The following is a 27,564-nucleotide window of genomic DNA, read 5'->3' on the forward strand; positions in this document are numbered from 1 at the left end:
GGATTGCTGCTGTGACAAGCCCTGTACAGACCCTGATTAAACCCTGTGATACAGGTCTGTGTTGGAAAGAGGTTCCTTGGCTGTGACAGGGGCTGATGTATATGTCTGTATCCAGTGCTCTGATGACATGCAATGTTCTCTATAGGATTTTTTTAAAAGAGGGCGAAGGTGTGATGCGAAAGTGCCACAACAACAGCAAAATTGGTCGCGGGGGAGGTCAGGGGTGTCCCCCCTCCTGCCGCAGGAGCTTTTGAAAAAAAAAGATTAAAATGGTGTTATTTGGTGGCACTTGGGGATTACTTTTCCAGGTTTTTTTTTTATAAATTAAAATCTCAAAGGAACAGAAATCTAACACAGTATTCAAAACCTATATTCCAGTTCCCTGATTTCAATTATATTTTTTGAAAACAAAAAAGTAGCAACAGACATACATTGATTCAAATTCAATATTTATTATTATTTTCCTGCAATAAAAGATGGGTTTGTTGTCAAGGCATTCCACTGGTTTTAAACTTTCTTATATAGAATCAGAATTGGCTTGCTTTACACATTTTCCCCTATTGGTAACCTATGCAATGTAGAATATAGAAAGCAGACGTTTCTCATGATGATCAGGCAAGTATATCAATCTTTAATCAGGAAATACTGGAAAATGTACTAAATACTAGCCTCTAACATAAGGCTTGCCACGTCGAATAACTGATCATTCTCGTCTGAAGATCACAATAATGTGAAACACATAGTGTAATGACATTTTAGTTTCTACTTGAAACCACCCGTATTGTGTATATATATATATATATTTTTATATATTTATATATTTATCACATGAACTGGCCCGTATCTCCACCTGTGTGATATATATATGTATGTATGTGTGTATATATATATATATATATATATATATATATATATATATATATATATATATATATATATATATATATATGACCAAAATTTGGTCAAAAATGAGTGACTTTGTCCCTTTAATGGCCAATATGAAAATGGCTAAATTCCATGTTTGCTGTTTTGTTATTTTTGCCTGTCAGTCACTGTTATTTTAAACAATGGTGTGCACAAGATGTTGGTTTTGTTGTTTACTTTGCAGTTCTGAGTTACATAAATTCATAAGATTTCAGAATTTTTTAGTATTATAGCTGCTGTATTTTAGCATGATATGCTCAATATTGATTCAGTTTGTCAGCCTAGCCTGATGACACTTGAGCAGTGGTGTCATTATTTGTGTCCAGTGAAGTCTTAAACTGTTTTTTTTTTGTGGTTTGTTCCACATTTACAAGTGTGCTGACAACATGGAAAATTGAGAATTTCATCAAACTTGTGCTGAAATCAAACAATGAATTAATTTAATCATAGAGTTTATCCTATGGTGTTCCCCAGAACAATCCGCCCCTACCAAAATGGAAATAAGAATACCAGTACTCATTTATCTGGTGATTGGTTTACTAAGTTTAAACAGTGTAAGAGTTAAACAGTATATTAAACCATTATCATAACAATCAAAATGCATATTGTGTAGGCAGAGAAATCAGGGTTTCCCTTTTATTAAAAGTACTTATCTATAGCATAGAATTATCCAGATTTTTGTCTACAAGATTAGTTTTACCCATGCTGGTCAAATGTGACTGACACATCATTGAAAGTATTCTTAGGTAAGGCTGACATCCATATCTAGACTTGTTCTTGTCACAAGCAGAAGCAAATAAAAAAATTTGCTGACATCCCTTGCTGGTGTCCATCCATATTGCCCTGTGTTGTAAATTCCCAACTAAATTTTTGAACGTTGAAGATCCGATCAATTTGTAATATTATATTTTTTGAAACTTTACCAAGTCCTAAAGATTTGGAAAGAGCACGTAGAGATGGTAAAGCAAAAAAATGTACAGCATATATGAATCAATTGACCTGCAAACAGTACTTCCAAAAGAAATTGGATGTTTTTTTTGGTGACGAAAAACTAAGCAGTTATTGGTGAATTTTCTGTGTGGAGAAATTCCAGACTTTCTGAAGCCCTACCTTGGAGTTGACAAGGAGTTTGTCATTGCAGGGGGTTTTGATGGGCAAAAGAAAGACAAAGCAATAATTGTGAGTGGAAATTACCCTTCTCATGAATACCCTGCATATTTTTCAAATCATGAAGAAACTGATACACGTATATGGCGCCATGTCCCTGTTTAAGTAAAAAGAACATACTCATATACTCGCCAGATACAGATGTTTACCACATCGGATTACCTCTGATGGCATCTGAGCTATCAGACAGAAACATCTTTATACAGCTCAGTGCACGTGCAGGTGATCAGTCATATGTACATTTAAATATTAACATATTTAAAGCCTCATCACTTCGCTCAATGATATAGCCTATTGTATTAAGGATTGGGATCGAGATATCTGTTTTGCGGCTGTACATTGAGCGAGTGATCTCCTAAAATAGGGTGGGCGGGTGGGCTCGAGAAAACACACCAGCGCCCCGTCACCTAAGTCTGTACATACTTCATCCGACCCGCCACCTCCGTTGTTAGCGAGTGACCATGATACCTATTGTCTTAGGACTATTTATACTGTCTATATGAATATTCATGAGTGGCGTAATGATAATCGCTACGTGACTCGGCTTTGAATATTAACATATTTAAAGCCTCATCACTTCGCTCAATGATATAGCCTATTGTATTAAGGATTGGGATCGAGATATCTTTATTGCTGCCACCTTAGCTCCGCTATCTAGTCTTTTACTATAGTAAAACCACCCATACCTCCATTCCTCCAAGTTTCTGCTCTCCTAAAATAGTAGACACTGAATAAGAGGCCACTCCAAGAGACAATATACAGTTAGTGTCTTTAATACATATCCTCAAAGAAACATAGTAGATACATGTGCATATTATCACTACTATTAATATTTTATTTAATACATGAGCGCACCATACGTAATATTTATTTGTAAATAAATATATGCGTACGGAGGTGGTACACATCTTATATGAACCGCTAGCAAGGTGACTTATCTACCGCTTAAAGGGGAAAGCCGGTCGACTGGAGGCAACCATTCTTTCCAAAGCTTCATACTCACGCGTCAAATGGGCCTGGTTGGCTATTGCCTCCACTAATCTAGATGCGGGAGCCTCTGCCTTTGCTGACTTGTGCAACTGCATGTAAAGATTAGGGATCTTTCCGACCTCCAGCCCACATGTGACATTACCTCACTGATCGTAGACCCGGCCAGCGTCAACATAATAGCGCAAGCACTCCTGAAACTATGTGGGGTTTCCCCGTCATCGAGGTTCAACTCGTGCAAATTATACTTTAATCGGGAGTATATTGCCTGTGATGTGAGCGGTTTGCATTCGATTCTCCACTTGGGGAGGTGGGGCGGAAAAGATACCCAAGCGACAGATCGAGTCCTATTTTATCCGCCAGTTTTACATATTCCTCTATGGCTGTAACTGCACAGAGCAATTTATCGTGGCACTTTTTAATGATAAACATACTTGAGTGTTCCCCTCTCAGCGTTTTTCCAAATGTGTGTTGAATACGAGACCAGTACCGTCCGCTAATCGAAATATTTCTTGGGTTTTGATCTGTCCCAGGTCCCCTGCTCTGTCGCCCGACATCATTAACATTTTGAACACAGTTATATCTCTAGCGTAGATGTACGTTTCTATGGGCGCTCCGGAGGATGCGATCTTGCTCAAAATATGGTCTAGGAAAACTCTAATTTTGTTAACGAATAGAGGCTTAGCTTGTTTCGGCGTGACTTGGGCCTTTGCTTGCTCTTCCCCGGATTTTTTTATATACCTGTCTACCATTACAGATACCGCCGGGTTACTCGCTGTGATACCGACCATTTGCATGGCGGAGTAAAAGGAACTTAATTTTGCCACTGCATTCTTGATTGTTCCTAGACGTAAGCGTTTTGGGCACGAGCAAACCGAGCGACTACTACCAGAAACTCCAAGAAATCGGCAGTTTGCTTCGTGCACTTGAGACCGTGCGTCAGAGTCCTTGAAGACCAGAAATCTAACTATGTCTTGGGGAGAGGCTTGGGTCAAATCTTTAGGAACCGGCAATAATTTTAAGAAAGCCTCTAGCTGCTGAACCAATCTGTCTTTTTGTGTGTCATATGCAGACTTGTCACCCAGCAAATGGTGGATACGGGCGTCAACCTCTGTAAGGTCCAGACGGGCTTGTGCTACTGAAATTTGTTGCTTCTCTTTACGAATTCTTTCAGTGGAGCACACGTGGCATTTCGAGTCGTCGGAAGGCGAACAGTTGCCAGGGGGTGGCGCACCGCATAACCAGCAACTCTGAAAAAATACAACGGGAAATATACCAGCAGCTATCAGCAGACCTATATTTTGTTTGTTTGTTGTTTTTTAAATTTGTTTTTTTTTTGGGGGGGGAGGGGTTGTTTAGTTTTTGTCAACGTATAAAGTTTGACACACTAATGTCAAATGTACTATTTTTTTTAATATATACAACTATAGATATATATATATATTAGCCTATTATTTCTGATCTGCAAGTGATTAACCCTACAATTTTTTTTTTTTATTTTGTCTACTCGTTGGTGCGGATATTAAATTGGGCGATGAAAAGAGGACCAGACGTTTGCGCATTGACGTATCCTAAGCGCGATGGAAACATAATAACATTCGTTTCACCGGCCGCGGCTATCTGGGTACAAACTGAGCTATGTTTTTTCACCAAAGGCCAACATGGCGGCGTTGATTTCTCAAATTGGAGGATGACCGTGGCTCGTAGCTTCTCTTTAACCACATGCTCGATAACGAGCGACTGGATAGGGAGAGGAGGGAAAATGTATAGATTGTCTCGCTTATTGAAGTCGTGAGAAAAGAAATTCACACCCTCGCATCTTGGTTGCGGGTAAGGGGATATGAAACGCTCTAATTTCGCGTTTGATTCGGTGGCCATTGCATCTATGTCGTGAGGCCCGTATTCGGCTTGGATTTTTGCCAAATTGATTTTGTCACAGTAACATCATTTTGACTCAGCTGTCGAGAGGGTTTGTCTGCGATGTTGTCGACTGACCCAACGTGGGACAGCATTATATGCAAATTTTGCTCGACGCAGTGGTAAAAAACATCTTTAAGAATCTTGTTGAGTTTTTCTGCTTTTGAGCCCGGGAACCCGCTATTCCAAGAGTGTACCAAAACCATAGAGTCTACACTCACGTCCAGCCTGATATTGTGTAACTTGTCCTTTAAAGCGATAAGGGCGCGAAGAAGTGCCTCTGCCTCCTTGACATTAATATGCTGATGCTGCCACGACTCTTCCCACATGTCACTGATTTCTACGGGGGAACACCCTTAGCTTGGAGTACTGCCCCCCATTTATAAGAGCTAGCATCAGTGTACAAGTTGAGATTTGAGTGACTTGTGGGTAGCCATTTAAATGGTCTAACTCTTGTGACTAACTCTCGCCATTCCAACAACTCTTCGCGCACGCCTTGCCTAATGGGAATCAAATAGGTGGCCTTCTTCTGAGCTTTAGAAATCGCTCCTGCTAACTGGCGAATGCACAACCTGGCACACGGGATAGCAAGTGAGAAAGAGCTACATTTCCGAGTACTTTCTGTATTTGTTGTACTGGGACAGCCCGTCGATCGAGTATGTCCTCCGTTAGCTGTAAAACTTATTCTGTTTGTCCTCGGGAATAGCAAAGGACTGAGCGAGCGAATCTACTTTGAAACCCAGCATAACAAGTGACGTGACTGGCCTTAGAACACTCTTTCTTAAGGCGATGAAATAACCGGCCAATACACACAATGCAAACAATATATACGCGGCTGATTGCGCAAGTTGTAGGGGGGTACAATTTTCTTGCGGCACATTACATATAGATGACAACTGCAAAGGCCCTCCATGACGGTCGTCGATATACTGAATGCAAGGGACCCCCAACCTACGCGCGTAATTTGTGATTTCATAACCAATCGTATGGTATACATATCCAGAAAGCTTCCATCCAAAGGGCAAGGTGTTACATACGTACCACACACCCGCCCATTGGAAACCGAAATAAGTACGGTCTTGTTTTGCTATTAAAACATGGTCGTAGCCACTCTTATCGTCACATTTGTAATGGTAATCGCCCTTTTGCAGATATCTACTAACCTCGACAAGTTTGTCAAGCTTAAACGGCATATCCCGCATCCAAAGGTTAATATAACGCATGTCTATACACATCCTGGGTTTTTTTGGTTCGACAACAATGGGCATGACGATAAGAGGGGGACGATCACGTTCGACGTTACCCCATATAGAAATGGCCCCCATTACCAAACGTTCATTGATTGTTTTTCCAATAAATGATGAGAAATCACTACTGTTAGGATAATTTTGAAATACACATGGAGGTGGAGCATCGTGGTTGTAAGTTTTCCCTTTAAATGTCCCGCTGAAGTGCTGTAAGTATTCGGATACTGAGACGCCATCAGTCAACCAGTTCATTACCAGTTTCCCGTTGAGAGAGTCGGCCGTCAGCTTTTCCCATACATTAAGATGCTGATGCAATTCTCCTGCTACAAACTCGTCTGGATTTCTAAAAGATAGACTGGTCGGGGCTCTCTTTACTAAACCTCTGGCTACCAACTGTAGGTCGTCGAAAACCTCGTCATGCAGTGCCTCTCCGGGGGTGCCCCCTAGCGTAACCCATCCAAAACAATCTCTGGGCTGAGCCTTAATATTGTCGTCGGAATCAAATTCCCATGGGTGGGAGATCTGGAGAAAGAACCAAGGTCAAACACTAACATCAAAACTTAGAAACAGCCCAGTGGTAAAAAAAAAAGGAGGCACCCCCGGACAGGACCATGCGAAAGGCAGGCCGCCTGAGAGGCGGAGGGCTCTAGGAGGCCCCCCTGTCCAGGAGTAGGGGTGATTAAAACAAGATTTTTTTTTTTTTTAATCAATATTTGAGGGGAATATACAAAGAATGTAAAATTTCCCAAGAAAACTGACAACTTTTATTTTAAACTTCGTATGCCACGTTCATATTTATTTTTATATATATATATATTTTTTTTTTAACTTTCTGCAAATATATACTACACACAAGATAAATGGAATAACTTAAATACATCAAATTTAAATCAAGGTCAAGTCCGATGTCAGATCATTCCAAGGGTCACATTATGTATATTTATTTCATTGCTTTTTGTCAGGGCAGTCTCTGGCAACATGGCCAAGATTTCCACAAACATAGCACTTGACGTCTGGTTTCTGTTGCCGAAAGCCCCGTTGGCGAGGGCTTGGATATGGACGGGCGGATTCCCTCGTATGCTTTAGGAATTTTCCGACTTTTGAGGCTATTTCCTCCTCCTCTTTGTTGCCCAGAAGGAGCACTATCAGTTTTCCCGCGTCCCGCCCAAACTCGTTTGCTTCAAATTGGGATAAAACCGCACGGAACCGGTTCAGCTTCTGGTGGTTCGCTGCTGTAGCCCTATCCACGAGCACTCTGAGGGCGTTAATAATCTGGTAACGGGTCGCCGACAGGTGTGCCAGGTCCATGACCTTCTAGAGGGCCTCATCCACATTGGCAGAGTCCGCTGCTTGCTGCAACTTTTCCACCTTATGCAGCAGCTGTTGCAAAGTATCCTGGGCAGGCACCTGTAAGGACACACAACATGTGTGTGAGACGATAGCTCAAATACCTTCACAAGACAGGATCTCAAGACTGGAAACGCCTTCAATACAATAGGTATAATTCTTTTCTTTTTTTTTTTTTTTTTTTCCACCTGTGAGACCACTGTGACTTTCAAACTCAAGACAACGTCACTGCGGAACAGTGCTCAAGCTGTTGACAAATGCTTCATAACTTTTCTCAATTTTTTTTTTTTTTTTTTAATCAAAGCCTTATTGACTCTCGCAAAGCAGAAGCCTCGTCGCTTCTCACAAAGAATACACCTCATCGCTTCTGACAAACAGAAGCCTCATCGCTTCTCACAAACCAGAAGCCTCATCGCTTCTGACAAACAGAAGCCTCATCGCTTCTCACAAACCAGGAGCCACATCGCTTCTCACGCGCCAGAAGCCTCATCGCTCTGGTATCCCTCGGCCACCACTTACCTGCGTACCTCACTGTACTTAGGTGTCCTCACCGCGGAAAATTTCTCTTGACCATGTAGCAGCCGTCTCAATACAGTCAAATACTATACTTTTACTATAGAAAAAGGGAGAAAGGAAAGGGAAAGAAAGACCGTCGACAGAACCAAGCAAGGGGACAGCACACGAGCCACACTTGTCCCCATTGTTTCAGACACGTGTTGCACCTGCGAAAGAAGACAAAAACGCGAGAAGAGGGAGGGCAGGAAGACCAGCCGTGGAACGAAACGCAAACGAAGAGAAAGAAAAGGAACACGAAAGGGGCGAGGAAACGACGAAAAAAGGAAAACCGACACGGCACGGGAACAGCGACACAAAGGCCAACAGAAACGAACGAAAGCCAAAAAGAAGAAAAAGGAACAGGGAAGAGGGAGTTCCACGGCCGACAAAGAGCTAAAAAGGAATAATACTCACTTTGACCGAGATCTCTGCTGCAGGTGAAGCTACCTGAAGAGGCTGGGAGGCAGAAGCCGTCCCAGGAGTGGATGCAGTAGACTTGGACGGGCCTGCACCATCAGGTTGAACGGGTGCAGGAACACTAGAACCGCTGGTGGAGCGACCGTGCGCTGCGACGAACGATTTGGCTGCATCTGAGACAGAGCGAGAATCCATGCTGCACCGGCCCAGAGCTCCGTTGTTAGCGAGTGACCATGATACCTATTGTCTTAGGACTATTTATACTGTCTATATGAATATTCATGAGTGGCGTAATGATAATCGCTACGTGACTCGGCTTTGAATAAATTAATTAAAGCCTTAGCAAATGATCCAGATCTTGCTTAAATTGATCAAGACATAAGAGCAAAATGTCTCCAAACTCTCTATATCACATCCGGTTGTGACTTTTTTGTCATTTTTGTTGGCTGTGGAAAAGCAGCATTTCAGAAAGAATTTTTCCAATATTCAGAATTTGTTTCTGGTGGAATTGCCACCGCGACCTCAGGCACTCTTGCAGACACAGAGTGTGGCACCTGGGAGAAAGACCTAGCTGTCTCTCTTTCTTTTAATTGGAACTATTTACTACCAGAAACATCACAGTGAGTTTGAATCACAACATGACAGCCCATATGACCAGTTTAAAGCCATGAAACGAGATGAAACATTTGACACTGAATTGGAATTACATATTCAGTGGCTTGAAAAAATCAGAAATACCATCCAAGTTAGAATTCAGAGGGAGGAGGATCTAATTCCAAACCCAACAGCTTTAAAATACCATTGGCTCAGAATTGTTTCATCTCTGATTCATGGTCACAGTCAGAAAGGGGCCAGATTGTCTTATGTGGATATGACAACTCTGGCTGTTGTCAATGGTAACAAGTTATACCCATATGGGATTCACCAGAAAATTTGTCCCAAGTACAGGAAAGGAGTGGCATTCTATACCAACCCTTACCGAAAATTATTTCTACTGCAAATTTGCCGTAAGTTTGCTGCAAATATGCAGCAAGCATATAGCTTGCAGGAAGGAGTTGCAGAAGTTTGCAGGTAGATGTGACCCTCCTGCAAACCCTTAAGTCAGTTTGCAGCAAATTTGCGGTAAACAACTAAGTTGCTGCAAATTTGCGGCAAACCAGATTATTGCTGCAAATATGCAGCAACACATGATTGACATATTTCCTATTATTTCATTACCAGGGAGTACACACTACACACTGAGTACTGTTGCACTTCGTGACCAGTCATGTGTAAGCAACATAAATTGATCTTTCATTTATATTTTATGTTCATTTATTTCATAACAGACAATCCACTTTTAAATTATAATAACTGGTAATGCTAGATAATGAACAGCTTCAGTTATGCTGGTGAAAGCATTGCATGGATATAGAGTGCATCTATAGTATATACTGTAGTGACATGATGTAATAAAAGTGCCCTTTGACAATCTGGTTGGGTAAATTATGGTTGGATCGAAAACTGAATTTTTAGAGAAACAAATTTTTGAAACAGGGACTTGTCTGTCTTGCAAGTTACACCCTGTATTTTCTGCGAATGATACCAAAATGCAAACAGTTTCGAACGAAATTTGCGTTTGATGATGGTCTGTTAGGACACGTCATAGACTTTTGTTACTGCAAATCTGTACAGTAATGTTTCCGCTACTACCTCCAAGCAGAGTAGTGGCTGTGCTCCAAGCTATTCATCCCATCATATAGTAGATTAGTACATGTATACGGTACGTACAATGCACTGCAGCTTACAGTCTGTCCCATCAATGCCGCTGACAAAATCTCGCCTTCTGATAACATGGGTCAAGGTAAAAGCTTTTGTCCATGTTTTCAGCGTTAGAGTTATATTGCCGTGCACAAATTTGAGGTTAGGATTACACTCCATCCTGAGTCACTGTACGAAAATTCAAAGCGCCGCTTCACCAACGTCCAACACGTCCTGTGTATCAGCTGCGAGCAGCCGACATGTTTACACTCTCCGGTCACGGTTCATCAAGGTCAGTTCGCGCATTGATATTGATTCTTCGTGCTGAAAGAATTTTTACTCTCGTTTTAGTCTTTCTATAATAAAAATAACCATTTTCATTAACTAATAAATTAAATGCTATATTAAGTATGAAATATAACGGATTGGTGCAGATGTAGAGTCAATTCCAGCATTTAAAAACGGACTACATTATCAATCGCGTAATGATTTATAGATCGCACTTCCGTTATCGTCATGAGGCTTGATCGGCGCGAAGTTAGATTTTAGTACCATCGGCCAGTGTCGGCTGCGTACTTGTGATCAGGGAGTTATCTAGTGGACAATTTCGTGATCTTTCTATGGAATCGCCAGCCAAATGATATCACATAGTTGCAAAAACGTGTATACAGTACCAGGGACAGGCGGAGTTCTAAATTTGTGAACGCGAGCGGCAGTAAAGATGCCGACTATATTTTCTGAGTACGGTATTTACACACAGCACGGTGAGACCTGCAACCGGACCAGGAATCATCCAGCGTCTGCGAGCCGTTCAGAAATGTAAGTCAATGTACCGTTCGTCTGTACATCGATCGCTATAATTATGTTCTGTAATCGTTGTATTGCAATCTTACCTAAAGATAAATTTTCGTTGAGTACTGATTCATACTGAATTCACTTTCGTTTCACAGTTACTTACAGTAAGTGCTGAGATTTTTGCAGATTGTCGCCGTCGTGTATGTAAACAACATACGGCGAGTTGTCCGCTGTCGGACATTTTAATCATTATTAATTTAATTTCGATCATGAATATTTATGCATTTTCTGCTTCAATTTTTCAACTTGATGTTGTCTCATTTTCAAATAATTATCGATTTCTTTCATGAAATTTACAATGTTTGGTCAAACGGTAAAGACTTACACTCTTCCCTGAACGATTTATATTTTTCAGAATCCATTGCTGGTACACTAAAGGGGACAAGAAATTCAGAGAACAGAAAGCCAAATCGCAGCCTTTGACAGTAATGTAAATGTTACATGAAACTTGTCAGTCAAAAGAAAATCTTGACATGATCATGACACTTATGTGGCATGAAATGAACATGGCATATAAAATAAATTGTACCACAATTGAATTTAACCTTTTTTTCTCTGTCTCTTTTTGTTTATAATAACTTTATTTGCGCTGACCATTGTTTCTCGTGAAACTGGTATTTCAGAGTTTAGTTGGATAAATAATATTTATATATTGGCGGACTGTGGACAGCACAAGATGTGTTTTATCCAACTAAACTCTGAAATACCAGTTTCACGAGAAACAATGGTCAGCGCAAATAAAATAGTTTGCTATATGGAGTTTGCAGCAAATATTTGCCGCAAGTTTGCTGCTAGGATTGTGCCGCAAATTTGCTGCAAAGAGTTTGCAGCAACGTTGCGGCAGGGAGTTTGCTGCATATTTGCAGCAAGTTAACAAGAAACCTAATTTGCGTCTGAAAAATGAACCACCCGCATATTTGCGGCAATAGTTTGCTGCAAATTTACTGCAAAGCTTGCGGCAAATTTGCAGTAACAGTTTGCGGGAGACCTAAAATTTCGGTAGGGAAAGGTGTAATGTTAAAAATCTGGGTGCAAAATAAATTTTGCAAATGTACAAAGTCAAATAATGCCTGTGGCCCAGGGTGCAATTGTTTAAATTGTGCCAATACTGGAGATCAGAGTGACAGCTTAATTGATGACATTGTTTTTGACAAAATCAACAAAGGGCAAACACAGAAGCATTGGAAATCAAAGAAATTGATGAGATCAATATCAATATGATCTTGCTGAAGAAAACATGGTTGAAGTAGTAGAATACACAGATGAAGATGACAAAGAAGATGGAGACAGTTCCGATGACTGATGTATATCCTGATCAATTTTCTGTCATTCACAAACTGTTGTCTGTACAATTACTACCATGGATGTACATCCATGTTACTACTAACACCAAGGTGGCTGATCATTAAAACAAATGATACACATGTGTATATACATAAAGTTCAACTGCGTTCTCATTGAATTTAAACAATTTTAATTTAGACTGAAAAATGACTGCTTCTAAGCTTAATAAATTCATATGTCTAATAGGTATGTCATCACGTATTCACGCATGGAGCCGATAGTCCGGTACGGTATACCAACACAGTGTGAAACCCACACAGTACATGCTGTACGGCGTACACTTCCCTCGGCGATGTTGCCGTGCACAAATGGTATAAAAACGGGTTTCATGACATAAATTCACTAATACTTCCTACCAAGGAAGTAAATAGCAAAACAAGTATCATTGTGAAGAATGATAGCCTGGTATCTTCAAATAAACAGTCGCTAGAGCAAAATACTCGTAGACAAGTTACTTCCGCATTTGCCCCTACTCAGTGCTGCACGCCAGCATTAAACACTGCGTCGTTTTCGTTGGCAAGGTCAGAAAGCATTCAAACTTCCAATCAGAATGCAGATATACACTATGAATATGTATACAAACTATGAACTCTGCACAAGACGATTTACTTGGGGATAAAACCAAATTTACATACCCGAGTATGTAGCCGAGTTCAGCTGAGGCAGCAGCGAGAGACCGTACGCAAATTCACAAGATAGTTGGATAGTTAGGTGGGGAGCCTCTTTCACAGTTTTACATAAAAATGAGACTCAGTAACGTTTGGTCGCTTTACTTTTGATCAAAAACCTACCAAACCCATCAGACAAGGCCCTACTCTTACGCAGAAAACCAAAGCTCTCAAGCGTCGACTTTCTCTTCCGCGTTTGAGACTCTTTCTTCTCTTTCGCGTTTGAGAGAAACAAATGTCGGCTTTATTCAGCAATGGTCGGCTATTCGTGGGCGTAAATTGCTAGACTACATATAGCCACATCGGCACTTCTGAAATGTTATCTCCGGCTTGCAAGACAACAAAAATATCAAAATATTATCATCAAAACCAGAATTTCGGGGCTAGAGAGCGAAACATCGCTGAAAAGTAGCTGGCCAAAATACGGAAGTAGCCGGTCAATTTGGCCGGCATCTGGCTAAAAATGAACACGCTGCAAACAGAGGGGCTTGTTGCGATGGACAAGTAGCCTTTGGCTCTTTGACCAGAAAAATAAGTGAGTGTTCATTGATAATTCAAAGACTGGATCCGTTGACACCAAAGTTTGCTCGTGACTTTCATTGCATTGCATGCACCTTTCCGCAATGCCACTCATTGAGTCTGAACTGAAATTGAAAGAGTACGTTTTAGTAAAAGTCCTGTTTTGTTGTGCTGATTTTCGCTACCGTACTTTCTTTTATAGGGTTATAAACATTCATACAAAGCGAAAAATCTTCAGTTGTCTACTTTCGATCGTACAGAGATATTGTGCGACAGGAAAACTTTAGTTCAAAGGGCAATGATCTTTGTGAATGTACCCTCAACCAGCTAAAATAGCTTTCTATATGCAAAATCAGCGTACATTAATTAACAGCATTTTATTGAAAGGGATTCTATAGTACCATTGTTTTTGTAAACTCTTAATGCAATTTTATGAACTAAATGATGACCTCAAAGTAACAGCAAGTGCTAGACGGCACTTTTAACGCTGGTCGGAAATCCTGAATGCCGGACAGGGGAGCCATCATCAAGTCAGGCGCCGACTGGCATTGGCCATGCTAAAAGTAGTTCCGGCAGTGCTAATGTTCTGTTTACACTAAAAGGTAATCTGTTCGCATATGTTGACATAGAGATTAATCCTCTGATAACCAGCTCGGGTTAGTCGGGTACTTCTAAGTTAATGGAGCGTTCCCCTAATGCTTGGATTGTACCTGCGGATGACCAAACCTCATTAACATATTATTTGCATAGTTTAGAAATATGCAAATTTCGGACCCAGATTCGAGAGTGTCTGCATGTGCACCAAAAATTAGTGCACTAGCCTTATTGGTTAGCCTAGAATTAGGTATGTACATAATCTATGAGGTATATGTTAATTTGCAATAGGTGCTTTAACCTTTGAAATATTAACCATCTAGCCCTTTAAAGGTATACAATCACCTGTAATCTAAATATCCCCATGTATGGTCAAGGGCATTCCTTGGTATTCAAAATGCCCATGTGAGGGCGCTGTTTTTAAAAAGTGGCCACCCGCTTAAACTCTGTGGTTGGTTAGATTTTCTCTTTGCATAGTAACTATTGCACAATTGGAACAGGTGACAGTATATCTTTAAGTTACCTAGTAATTCGCATTTTTGTGATATTTAGGGTCATTGACCTTTGACCCCAGTTGACATGTCGGCGAAATGGTTTGATCCCGTGCTTCGCACTGTGTACCAAAATAAGCACTGTAGCCTTATTGGTTAGCCTAGAATTAGATATATGCATAATAATTAAAGGGACATTATTTGTATCTTTTGACTTTTTTTTCATTTTTTCGATGACTGAAATCAACTGTCAAATCAATGGAAGACCTAAATTGTGACTATGGATGGCTTCAAGGATATGTGAAACCACATTCTTGCTCTTTACGGCAAGGTTCAATGTTGGTAAGGGTGTCAGCACGATTTGAACCAACCGCCATGATTGAACCCCTGCACATAACCAATATTACTACGCATACGTCAACCATCAAAGTACAGCTGGAACATAAAATGGCCTGTGACCTTATACATACTAACTTCAGCACAATGGATATCGAGGAGCACACGGCGCATAAACAAATGCACGTATCACAAACTACTGTCAAATAGTGAAACTAGCAGGGCATTTGCTTTTAAGTTTCAATTTAGTATCGATGACACGGACTGTGAAACAAATGAAACCATAGACGCAATTGGGTCAATGGTAAAACTAAAACGATCGATGTCAGATTGCTGTGGTAATAGTGAAACAGGTACAGAGTAATGCATTTCCTGTGCATTTGATCATTAGCAAAACTTCGTCAATTTTTAAGGGTTTTAGGACATTTTCTTGCCAATACGTTGGTTCGTTTTACAACACGACATGATCACTTGTTGAACCTGGAAACATCGCACTCGGACTGAACACTGCACGGTGTGTAGCATCAGTGACATTGTGACACAGCGCCGGGCGAGTACTACAGTCATTGATACTGCTCGCGATTGGAGTCACTCTCGACACACAAGATCTGTTTGAAAGTTGTTATTCTCTGTGCATCGTGTAATTATTTGTATCAGTTGAATCGCATTTCGAACCAAAAGTGAGTACATCACAGTTACAGTTGCCTAGACCCATTCGCTTACGGCCTCTGTGCCTCCGACCCACTCCCAAAAGTGGACTTTACGTAAGAAGCGCAGCTGAGCACATCATGTACCTACACGAGTAAAGCCCTGCGTACGGCCTCCACGCCCTATAACGCTGGGAACACACAGACCTGTACGCAGGGCTAATCGTGTACCCAGGCGAGGTGGGTGTGCTTGAAAACAAAACTCAATGCAAGTTTTGGATTAAAATGGGTTGTTTTTGGTGGAGAAAACTGCACGCCGCAACCGAGGTGCTGCCAGCGGTTTGGCACAGCCCTGCCACGCAGAGTTAGCTTTCACCCAACAATGTACCGGTACATAATGTAAGTGTCAGTCGCCAAAGTACCGGTACATTGCTCAATTTCGCAATCACCTCGACAATAACATGACTGTCTACTGAAGTTAAATATCCCATCATTTTACTCTGTTTTCACATTTCTATGCACAAAGGCTTTGGGCAAGTCTACATATGCATATGGAGGAACAAACGAGATGAAAAAGATCCGCAATTATAGACCTTGTCGTTGTCAGCTGGTACTGGTAGGCATTTGAAATGCCCATTCTAAAATGTGCTCTGTAGCAGTAAAGAATGTGTATCTAAGAGCAGGATTGGCCGTCAAGATCTCCATCAAAAACTGACCGTCAAAATGTAACTGAGCAAACTGGATTAGTAATAGGGAATCCCGAAACTGCAATACTGCACTTTTGACTTTCACTTCGTGTGGTTTATTTTTTTTACACGCGGATGCTTACAGCGGCCCAGATAGCAGTTTGCAGTGTGGTTACTGATCGCAGGTAAACCTGCCAACTCTGAGGTTAACAGTAACCTCCATAAACCTCAGACCCAAGGTTTTTCTATAAGGTGTACGCAAATGGGATTGAAGTTGTCTATGGTCGGCTACTGCTTGTTTGCAACAATATGAGGTCAAAGATACAAATAATGTCCCTTTAATAAGGTATGTGACAGTTAACCATTAGGTGCTGTAACCTACCAAATATGAACTATCTGGCCCTTTAAGTTATCTGCTCAATTCATATTTGTGTGATATTTAAGGCCAATGACCTTTGACCTCAGTTGACATGGTGGCGAAATGTTTTGACACCATGCTTCGCTATGTGTACAAAAAATTAGCACTCTAGCCTTATTTGCTCTAAAATTGAGGTAATAAAACTGTGTCACTGCATCATTTTTCCAATATGAATACGATGAGAAAGTAAATTTTTATTTTTTGTGGCCCTTATACAAGGAAGTCTACAGAGAACTGTCTTATACATAGAAGTCTATGGAGAACTACCTTTTACATAGGAGTCTATGGAGAACTGCCTGATAAATGGAAGTCTATGGAGAGTGAAACTAAAGAGTCCTCTAACACGGCCAAATTTAATTCCATTGTGAAACAAATTAATTGACGTGCATCTGTATGGGTAGGGTAATATCCTTGTGCAAAGTCTGAAAGAAATTGACCAAGGCATGTCTGAGATATCTGCGTGAACGGACGGACGTCATGGACATTACAAGATCTAAAATGAATTAAAGTCTAGACTAAAATTCATTTGTCAATAATAATAGTGGCCATTACTCATGTACAGGCTTTCTTAAGAAACTTATGATTGAAGCTTTTGTAAGGTATCAATAGTAGAACAAGAAAATGGAGTTGAAACATGTAGAAAAATACTGAGAAAATAGCAAAAAGTTGGCATTGCTTGGGCTTGAAGACTAATATGCCTTCAAGTCTGCTTCAGGGAGCAGAACAAGAAACTGGTTTATGCTACGTAAGAAAAAATATACCGCCAAGGGCATGCAGTGTGATGCTCTCATCAACAAAAAAGGTATTATATGAAAGGTATTAGCTGTTCAAAATCCCGATAATCCTCACTAGAAACCAAGTCAAAAGTGCTACAATGTTAGCAGAGATTAGGTAGCTTTTGAATTTTAAATTGTTACAGTTGAATCTGAACACCAAAATACCCTGAAACTTGGCTGAGCACTTAGCAATATGCAGCAGAGTTCCTAAACCAAAGTCTGTTTTTACTGCTTCAGAGTTTTAGACAACTCAGCAGGTAGCCCTACTGAGTCAACTGATAAGCGGCTGTTGCTATAAACCATTTACCACTTACACAGTCCAAACACAGTTGAGCATTGAATGATGTACCGTATTCTCAAAGTAACCACAAATTATTGTTTTACTCACAGTATTTACTTCCCCCTTCAAAAATTCTTCCATTTACATTTGTAATATTGCCAGTCAAAAATGGTTTGACCAACATAAATAGATCAGTTTACTCAGTGGGGATGCCAACTGAGTTGTATCAGACTTCCCACACCCAACACACTAGACTTTGTTTTGGTAAAGGTCTTGGTATAAAGCTGAATGCTCTGCCAAGTTGCTAAGTAATTACTAACTTTGGTGTTCAGATAACAAGGGCAAATGCTGCAAGCCGCGAGTTCAGATAGAACACAATCTTTCAACTTGCTGGTGAAATTTTTTGCATCGAAAGCTGAAGCTTTAGAGTAATTTTAAAGTGTATTTTTAAAAAATAGCGTCATGGACACTGTTCCCACATTTGTTTTGACATTTTTCACGAGTGTTATGAATTAGAAATGTAAGATGAGAATAGCAAACAAGATCTTGAATGGAAATTCATGAAATTATGTACATTTGCCATTATGTTATTGTGCAACTTTATAATTTATATAAATTTCACTACATTTTGACAAATCCTACTGAGATCACCCCTATGGTCCACATTACCAAGTTTTAAATGAATTGGACTTGCACTTTCAGAGAAAAAGACTTTTTACCAAAATCAAGAAAAAACCATTTCACCATAATTTCAGGCAATCTGACTGATATCACACCTGGAACCTCTATACCTAGCTTCAATGAACTGGACTTGTGGTTTCAGAGAAAACAATTTTTTGACCAAAAGTGGCAAAAAATTGCCTCAAAAACACAATTATGTAAATTTCACAACAATTTTGACAAATCAGACTGAGATCACCCCTATGAACTGTGATAACACATTTCAAATGAATTGGAATTTGGACTTGCGGTTTCAGAGAAAAAAGGCTTTTTTACCAAAAAACAGGGAAAATTGAGCAAAAATTACAATTATCCAAATTTCAACAACATTTCCTCTTATCTGACTGACATTATCTTTAGATACCTCCATAGCAAGTTTTAAATGAATGGGACTTTTGGCTTGGGGCCTGAGATGAGCAACTGATAAACAGTGTGACCATACAGTACTGAACATCACACCAGGCCTACATATACACATTTAATTAACCCTACATGGTGTTTTTATACACATAACTGTTAGTTGTTTAATTACATGATGAAACTCCAGTGAGATAGAAATATTATTTATGTGTCGCTGTAGTTGTCACTACTATTTATACACAACAATGACATAAAATTATACCTTTTAACAAACACGTGTTATTCCAAAAAATTTTGATCTAACAAAATCATGCGAGTTTTTGAAAGATATCACTTTACCTCATTTCATTGTACTCATTAATTAACACAATCAAATTAAACATTTATACATACCTTAATTCTGAACGGAGTATTGGGATGACAAATTGTAATAACCGGATGATAACTACACTGGATTCAGACAAGGAGACATCATCCAATACAGTATCTACACTGTCAACCTGCATAGAAAGGTTGCGAATAGCCTTCCCGAGAACAAAGCAAAATCAGTGAGAATGTACTGGCCTAAGTGGGTAGCTGTAAATTTCACAACAATTTTGACAAATCAGACTGAGATCAACCCTATGAACTGTGATACCACATTTCAAATGAATTGGAATTTGGACTTGCGGTTTCAGAGAAAAAAGGCTTTTTACCAAAAAACAGGGAAAATTGAGCAAAATTTACAATTATCCAAATTTCAACAATATTTCCTCTTATCTGACTGACATTATCTTTAGATACCTCCATAGCAAGTTTTAAATGAATGGGACTTTTGGCTTGGGGCCTGAGATGAGCAACTGATAAACAGTGTGACCATACAGTACTGAACATCACACCAGGCCTACATACACATTTAATTAACCCTACATGGTGTTTTTATACACATAACTGTTAGTTGTTTAATTACATGATGAAACTCCAGTGAGATAGAAATATTATTTATGTGTTGCTGTAGTTGTCACTACTATTTATACACAACAATGACATAAAATTATACCTTTTAACAAACATGTGTTATTCCAAACAATTTTGATCTAACAAAATCATGTGATTTTTGAAAGATATCACTTTACCTTCATTTCATTGTACTCATTAATTAACACAATCAAATTAAACATTTATACATACCTTAATTCTGAACGGAGTATTGGGATGACAAATTGTAATAACCGGATGATAACTACACTGGATTCAGACAAGGAGACATCATCCAATACAGTATCTACACTGTCAACCTGCACGGAAAGGTTGCGAATAGCCTTCCCAAGTAAAAAAGCAAAATCAGTGAGAATGTACTGGCCTAAGTGGGTAGCTGTAAATTTCACAACAATTTTGACAAATCAGACTGAGATCACCCCTATGAACTGTGATACCACATTTCAAATGAATTGGAATTTGGACTTGCGGTTTCAGAGAAAAAAGGCTTTTTTACCAAAAAACTGGGAAAATTGAGCAAAAATTACAATTATCCAATTTCAACACACATTTCCTCTTATCGGACTGACATTATCTTTAGATACCTCCATAGCAAGTTTTAAATGAATGGGACTTTTGGCTTGGGGCCTGAGATGAGCAACTGATAAACAGTGTAACTTGCCAATTTATGCATGAACAAATGGCTCTGACTTTTTGCCTGATGAATGGAACAATACCTATCTCAAAAATCAAGTCTCACTTAACCGATAATGTTGATAAAACAAAATAAATCACTGCATGAGTAAAGCAAATACTGTACTACAATCACTCCAACTATCCTGTACTTTGAATGTACAGTCATGGTCTCTTATCTACACTTATTGACATAACTATAGATCTATATGCACACTACAATCACTCCACTATCCCATATTTTGAATGTGCAGTTATGGTCTCTCATCTACACTTATTGAAATAACTATCTACATGCACACTACAATCTATTCAAATATCTAATATTTTGAATGTGCAGTCATGGTCTCTCATCTACACTTATTGACATAACTATCCACATACACACTACAATCTATCCAACTATCTGATATTTTGGATGTACAGTCATGGTCCCTCATCTGAACTTATTGACATAACTATCTACATGCACACGACAATCACTTCACTATCCCATATTTTGAATGTACAGTCATGGTCTCTCATCTACACTTATTGAAAAGTATCTACATGCACACTACAATCTATCCAACTATCTGATATTTTGGATGTACAGTCATGGTCCCTCATCTGAACTTATTGACATAACTATCTACATGCACACGACAATCACTTCACTATCCCATATTTTGAATGTACAGTCATGGTCTCTCATCTACACTTATTGAAAACTATCTACATACACACTACAATCTATCCGACTATCTGATATTTTGGATGTACAGTCATGGTCTCTCATCTACACTTATTGACATAACTATCTACATGCACACTACAATCACTCCACCATCCCATATTTTGAATGTGCAGTCATGGTCTCTCAACTACACTTATGAGACATAACTATCTACATACACACTATAATCTATCCAACTATAGCTATCTTATATTTTGAATGTACAGTCATGGTCCCTCATCTACACTTATTGACATAACTGTCTACATGCACACAACAATCACTCCACTATCCCATATTTTGAATGAACAGTCATGGTCTCTCATCTACACTTATTAAATAACTATCTACATGCACACGACAATCACTCCACTATCCCATATTTTGAATTTACAGTCATGGTCTCTCATCTACACTTATTGACATAACTATCTACATACACACTACAATCTATCCAACTATCTAATATTTTGAATGTACAGTCATGGTCCCTTATCTAAACTTATTAACATAACTGTCTACATCACACAACAATCAGACTATCCCATATTTTGAATGTACAGTCATTGTCTCTCATCTACACTTATTAAATAACTATCTACATGCACACTACAATCATTCCACTATCAGATATTTTGCATGTGCTGATATGCACTCATCTACACTTATTGAAATAACTATCCACATAAACACTACAATCTCTCCACTATCCCATATTTTGAATGTATAGTCATGGTCTCTCATCTACAATTATTGACAAAACTATATACATACACACTACCGGTACATCACTCCAACGATCCCATATTTTGTATGTACAGTCATGGTCTCTCATCTACACTTATTGACACAACTATCTACATCTACACAACAATCACTCCACTATCCCATATTTTGAATGTACAGTAATAGTCTCTCAACTACACTTATTGACATAACTATCTACATGCACACAACAATCACTCCACTATCCAATATTTTAAATGTGCAGTCATGGTCTCTCATCTACACTTATTGACATAACTATCTACATGCACACAACAATCACTCCATAATCCAATATTTTGAATGTGCAGTCATGGTCTCTCATCTACACTTATTGACATAACTATCTACATGCACACAACAATCACTCCATAATCCAATATTTTGAATGTGCAGTCATGGTCTCTCCATCTACACTTATTGACATAATTATCCACCTACACACGACAATCACTCCAACTATCCCATAGTTTGAATGTGCAGTCATGGTCCCTCATCTACACTTATTGACATAACTATCCACATACTGGCTACAATCTATCCAACTATCTAATATTTTGAATGTACAGTCACGGTCTCTCATCTAGTAGATCTACACTTATTGACATGACTATCCACAGCACGTTACAATCTATCAAACTATCTGATATTTTGAATGTACAGTCATGGTCCCTTATCTAAACTTATTGAAGTAACTGTCTACATGCACACAACAATCACTCCACTATCCCATATTTTGAATGTACAGTCATGGTCTCTCATCTACACTTATTGAAAAGTATCTACATGCACACTACAATCACTCCATAATCCAATATTTTGGATGTACAGTCATGGTCTCTCATCTACACTTATTGACATAACTATCTACATGCACACTACAATCACTCCACCATCCCATATTTTGAATGTGCAGTCATGGTCTCTCAACTACACTTATGAGACATAACTATCTACATACACACTATAATCTATCCAACTATAGCTATCTTATATTTTGAATGTACAGTCATGGTCCCTCATCTACACTTATTGACATAACTGTCTACATGCACACAACAATCACTCCACTATCCAATATTTTAAATGTGCAGTCATGGTCTCTCATCTACACTTATTGACATAACTATCTACATGCACACAACAATCACTCCATAATCCAATATTTTGAATGTACAGTCATGGTCTCTCATCTACACTTATTGACATAACTATCTACATGCACACTACAATCACTCCACCATCCCATATTTTGAATGTGCAGTCATGGTCTCTCAACTACACTTATGAGACATAACTATCTACATACACACTATAATCTATCCAACTATAGCTATCTTATATTTTGAATGTACAGTCATGGTCCCTCATCTACACTTATTGACATAACTGTCTACATGCACACAACAATCACTCCACTATCCAATATTTTAAATGTGCAGTCATGGTCTCTCATCTACACTTATTGACATAACTATCTACATGCACACAACAATCACTCCATAATCCAATATTTAAATGTGCAGTCATGGTCTCTCATTTACACTTATTGACATAACTATCTACATGCACACAACAATCACTCCATAATCCAATACTTTGAATGTGCAGTCATGGTCTCTCCATCTACACTTATTGACATAATTATCCACCTACACACGACAATCACTCCAACTATCCCATAGTTTGAATGTGCAGTCATGGTCCCTCATCTACACTTATTGACATAACTATCTACATGCACACTACAATCACTCAACCATCCCATATTTTGAATGTGCAGTCATGGTCTCTCAACTACACTTATGAGACATAACTATCTACATACACACTATAATCTATCCAACTATAGCTATCTTATATTTTGAATGTACAGTCATGGTCCCTCATCTACACTTATTGACATAACTATCTACATGCACACAACAATCACTCCACTATCCAATATTTTAAATGTGCAGTCATGGTCTCTCATCTACACTTATTGACATAACTATCTACATGCACACAACAATCACTCCATAATCCAATATTTTGAATGTGCAGACATGGTCTCTCCATCTACACTTATTGACATAATTATCCACCTACACACGACAATCACTCCAACTATCCTATAGTTTGAATGTGCAGTCATGGTCCCTCGTCTACACTTATTGACATAACTATCCACATACTGGCTACAATCTATCCAACAATCTTATATTTTAAATGTACAGTCACGGTCTCTCGTCTAGTAGATCTACACTTATTGACATGACTATCCACATGCACGTTACAATCTATCCAACTATCTAATATTTTGAATGTACAGTCATGGTCCCTTATCTAAACTTATTGAAATAACTGTCTACATGCACACAACAATCACTCCACTATCCCATATTTTGAATGTACAGTCATGGTCTCTCATCTACACTTATTGACCTAACTATCTACATGCACACAACAATCACTCCACTATCCCATATTTTGAATGTACAGTCATGGTCTCTCATCTACACTTATTGACATAATTATCCACATACACACTACCGGTACATCACTCCAACGATCCCATATTTTGAATGTACAGGCATGGTCTCTCATCTACACTTATTGACACAACTATCTTCATGCACTAAACAATCACTCCACTATCCATATTTTGAATGTACAGTATCTACACTTATTGACATAACTATCTACATGCACACAACAATCACTCCACTATCCAATATTTTGAATGTACAGTCATGGTCTCTCATCTACACTTATTGACATAACTATCTACATGCACACAACAATCACTCCACTATCCAATATTTTGAATGTGCAGTCATGGTCTCTCATCTACACTTATTGACATAACTATCTACATACACACTACAATCTATCCAACTATCTAATATTTTGAATGTACAGTCATGGTCCCTTATCTAAACTTATTGACATAACTGTCTACATCACACAACAATCAGACTATCCCATATTTTGAATGTACAGTCATTGTCTCTCATCTTCACTTATTAAATAACTATCTACATGCACACTACAATCATTCCACTATCAGATATTTTGCATGTGCTGATATGCACTCATCTACACTTATTGAAATAACTATCCACATACACACTACAATCTCTCCACTATCCCATATTTTGAATGCACAGTCATGGTCTCTCATCTACAATTATTGACAAGACTATATACATACACACTTCCGGTACATCACTCCAACGATCCCATATTTTGTATGTACAGTCATGGTCTCTCATCTACACTTATTGACACAACTTTCTACATCTACACAACAATCACTCCACTATCCCATATTTTGAATGTACAGTAATGGTCTCTCAACTACACGTATTGACATAACTATCTACATGCACACGACAATCACTCCAACTATCCCATAGTTTGAATGTGCAGTCATGGTCCCTCATCTACACTTATTGACATAATTATCCACATACACACAACAATCACTCCACTATCCAATATTTTGAATGTACAGTCATGGTCTCTCATCTACACTTATTGACATAACTATCTTCATGCACTAAACAATCACTCCACTATCCATATTTTGAATGTACAGTATCTACACTTATTGACATAACTATCTACATGCACACAACAATCACTCCACTATCCAATATTTTGAATGTACAGTCATGGTCTCTCATCTACACTTATTGACATAACTATCTACACGCACACAACAATCACTCCACTATCCAATTTTTGAATGTCCAGTAATGGTCTCTCAACTACACTTATTGACATAACTATCTACATGTACACAACAATCACTCCATTATCCCATATTTTGAATTTACAGTCATGGTCTCTCATCTACACTTATTGACATTAACTATCCACATACACACGACAATCACTCCAACTATCCCATAGTTTGAATGTGCAGTCATGGTCCCTCATCTACACTTATTGACATGACTATCCACATGCACGTAACAATCTATCCAACTATCTAATATTTTGAATGTACAGTCATGGTCCCTTATCTAAACTTATTGACATAACTGTCTACATGTACACAACAATCACTCCACTATTCCATATTTTGAAGTTGGAGTCATGGTCTCTCATCTACACTTATTGAAAGAACTATCCACACACACACTACAATCTCTCCACTATCCCATATTTTGAATGTACAGTCATGGTCTTTCATCTACACTTATTGACACAACTATCTACATGCACACAACAATCACTCCACTATCCCATATTTTGAATGTACAGTAATTGACTCTCATCTACACTTATTGAAATAACTATCTACATGCACACTACAATCTCTCCACTATCCCATATTTTGAATTTACAGTAATGGTCCCTCAACTACACTTATTGACAAAACTACAATCTCTCAAACTATCCAATAATTTGAATGTACAGTAATGGTCTCTCAACTACATTTATTGACATAACTATCTACATGCACACAACAATCACTCCACTATCCCATTTTCGAATGTACAGTAATGGTCTCTCATCTACACTTATTGACATAACTATCAACATGCACACAACAATCACTCCACTATCCCATATTTTGAATGTACAGTAATGGTCTCTCAACTTCACTTATTGACATAACTATCTACATGCACACAACAATCACTCCACTATCCCATATTTTGAATGTAAGTCATGGTCTCTCATCTACACTTATTGACATAACTATCTACATGCACACAACACTCACTCCACTATCCATATTTTGAATGTACAGTCATGGTCTCTCATCTACACTTATTGACATAACTATCCACATGCACACGACAATCACTCCACTATCCCATATTTTGAATGTGCAGTCATGGTCTCTCATATGCACTTATTGACACAACTATCTAAATGAACACTACAATCTCTCCAGTTGTCCTGTATTTTGAATGTGCAGTCATGGTTATAGGATATAAACTCAAGCCTACACAAATCTGACCATCTGTAAAATGTTTATTGTGTGAGTAAAATGTGTGTATCCACATAGAACATCACACCAGGCCTACACAAATGTAATTTTCTAGATACATGTTTACTGTGTGAATCCTACACAGCATCAATTATACATGTTTATTGTGCAAGTAAAGATAAGTGTCAACATAGGGCATCACACCTGGCCTACACAGCATTATATTAAGTATTTATACATGTTTATTATGTGAGTAAAGATGTGTTTCAACATAGGACATCACACCAGGCCTATCGGTACACAACATTAATTATCTGTACACGTTTACTGTGTAATCAAGATGTGTGTCCACATTGGACATCACACCTGGCCTACACAATATTATTAATTATCTGTACATGTATACTGTGTAATCAAGATGTGTATCCACATAGGACATCACATCTGGCCTACGCAAATCTAATTTAATCTCTACATGTTTAATGTGAGGGTCAAGATGTGTGGCCACA

General features: G+C 38.7%; 2 long non-coding RNA genes across 3 annotated transcripts in view; one reads left to right on the forward strand and one right to left on the reverse strand.

The window, feature by feature from the left end:
- LOC139123290 (uncharacterized) overlaps nucleotides 1-27,564 on the reverse strand; it is a 35,332-nt gene that overhangs the window by 7,220 nt on the left and 548 nt on the right. Inside the window, exons 1-2 of one of the 2 annotated variants that reach the window (XR_011549634.1) lie at nucleotides 20,166-20,291; nucleotides 19,389-19,519 (exon numbers count right to left, since the gene is read on the reverse strand). The exons of the other annotated variant lie outside the window; for it this stretch is intronic. This is a non-coding gene — a long non-coding RNA (uncharacterized lncRNA). Of the gene's footprint in view, nucleotides 1-19,388; nucleotides 19,520-20,165; nucleotides 20,292-27,564 lie in introns of those variants that run through there. 2 annotated transcript variants of the gene reach the window in all.
- LOC139122407 (uncharacterized) lies at nucleotides 10,771-11,700 on the forward strand. The gene is made up of 2 exons (XR_011549449.1): nucleotides 10,771-11,120; nucleotides 11,512-11,700. It is a non-coding gene; the product is annotated as an uncharacterized lncRNA (long non-coding RNA).

This window comes from Ptychodera flava, chromosome 22, assembly GCF_041260155.1.
Source record: "Ptychodera flava strain L36383 chromosome 22, AS_Pfla_20210202, whole genome shotgun sequence".
NCBI classification, from domain to species: domain Eukaryota; kingdom Metazoa; phylum Hemichordata; class Enteropneusta; family Ptychoderidae; genus Ptychodera; species Ptychodera flava.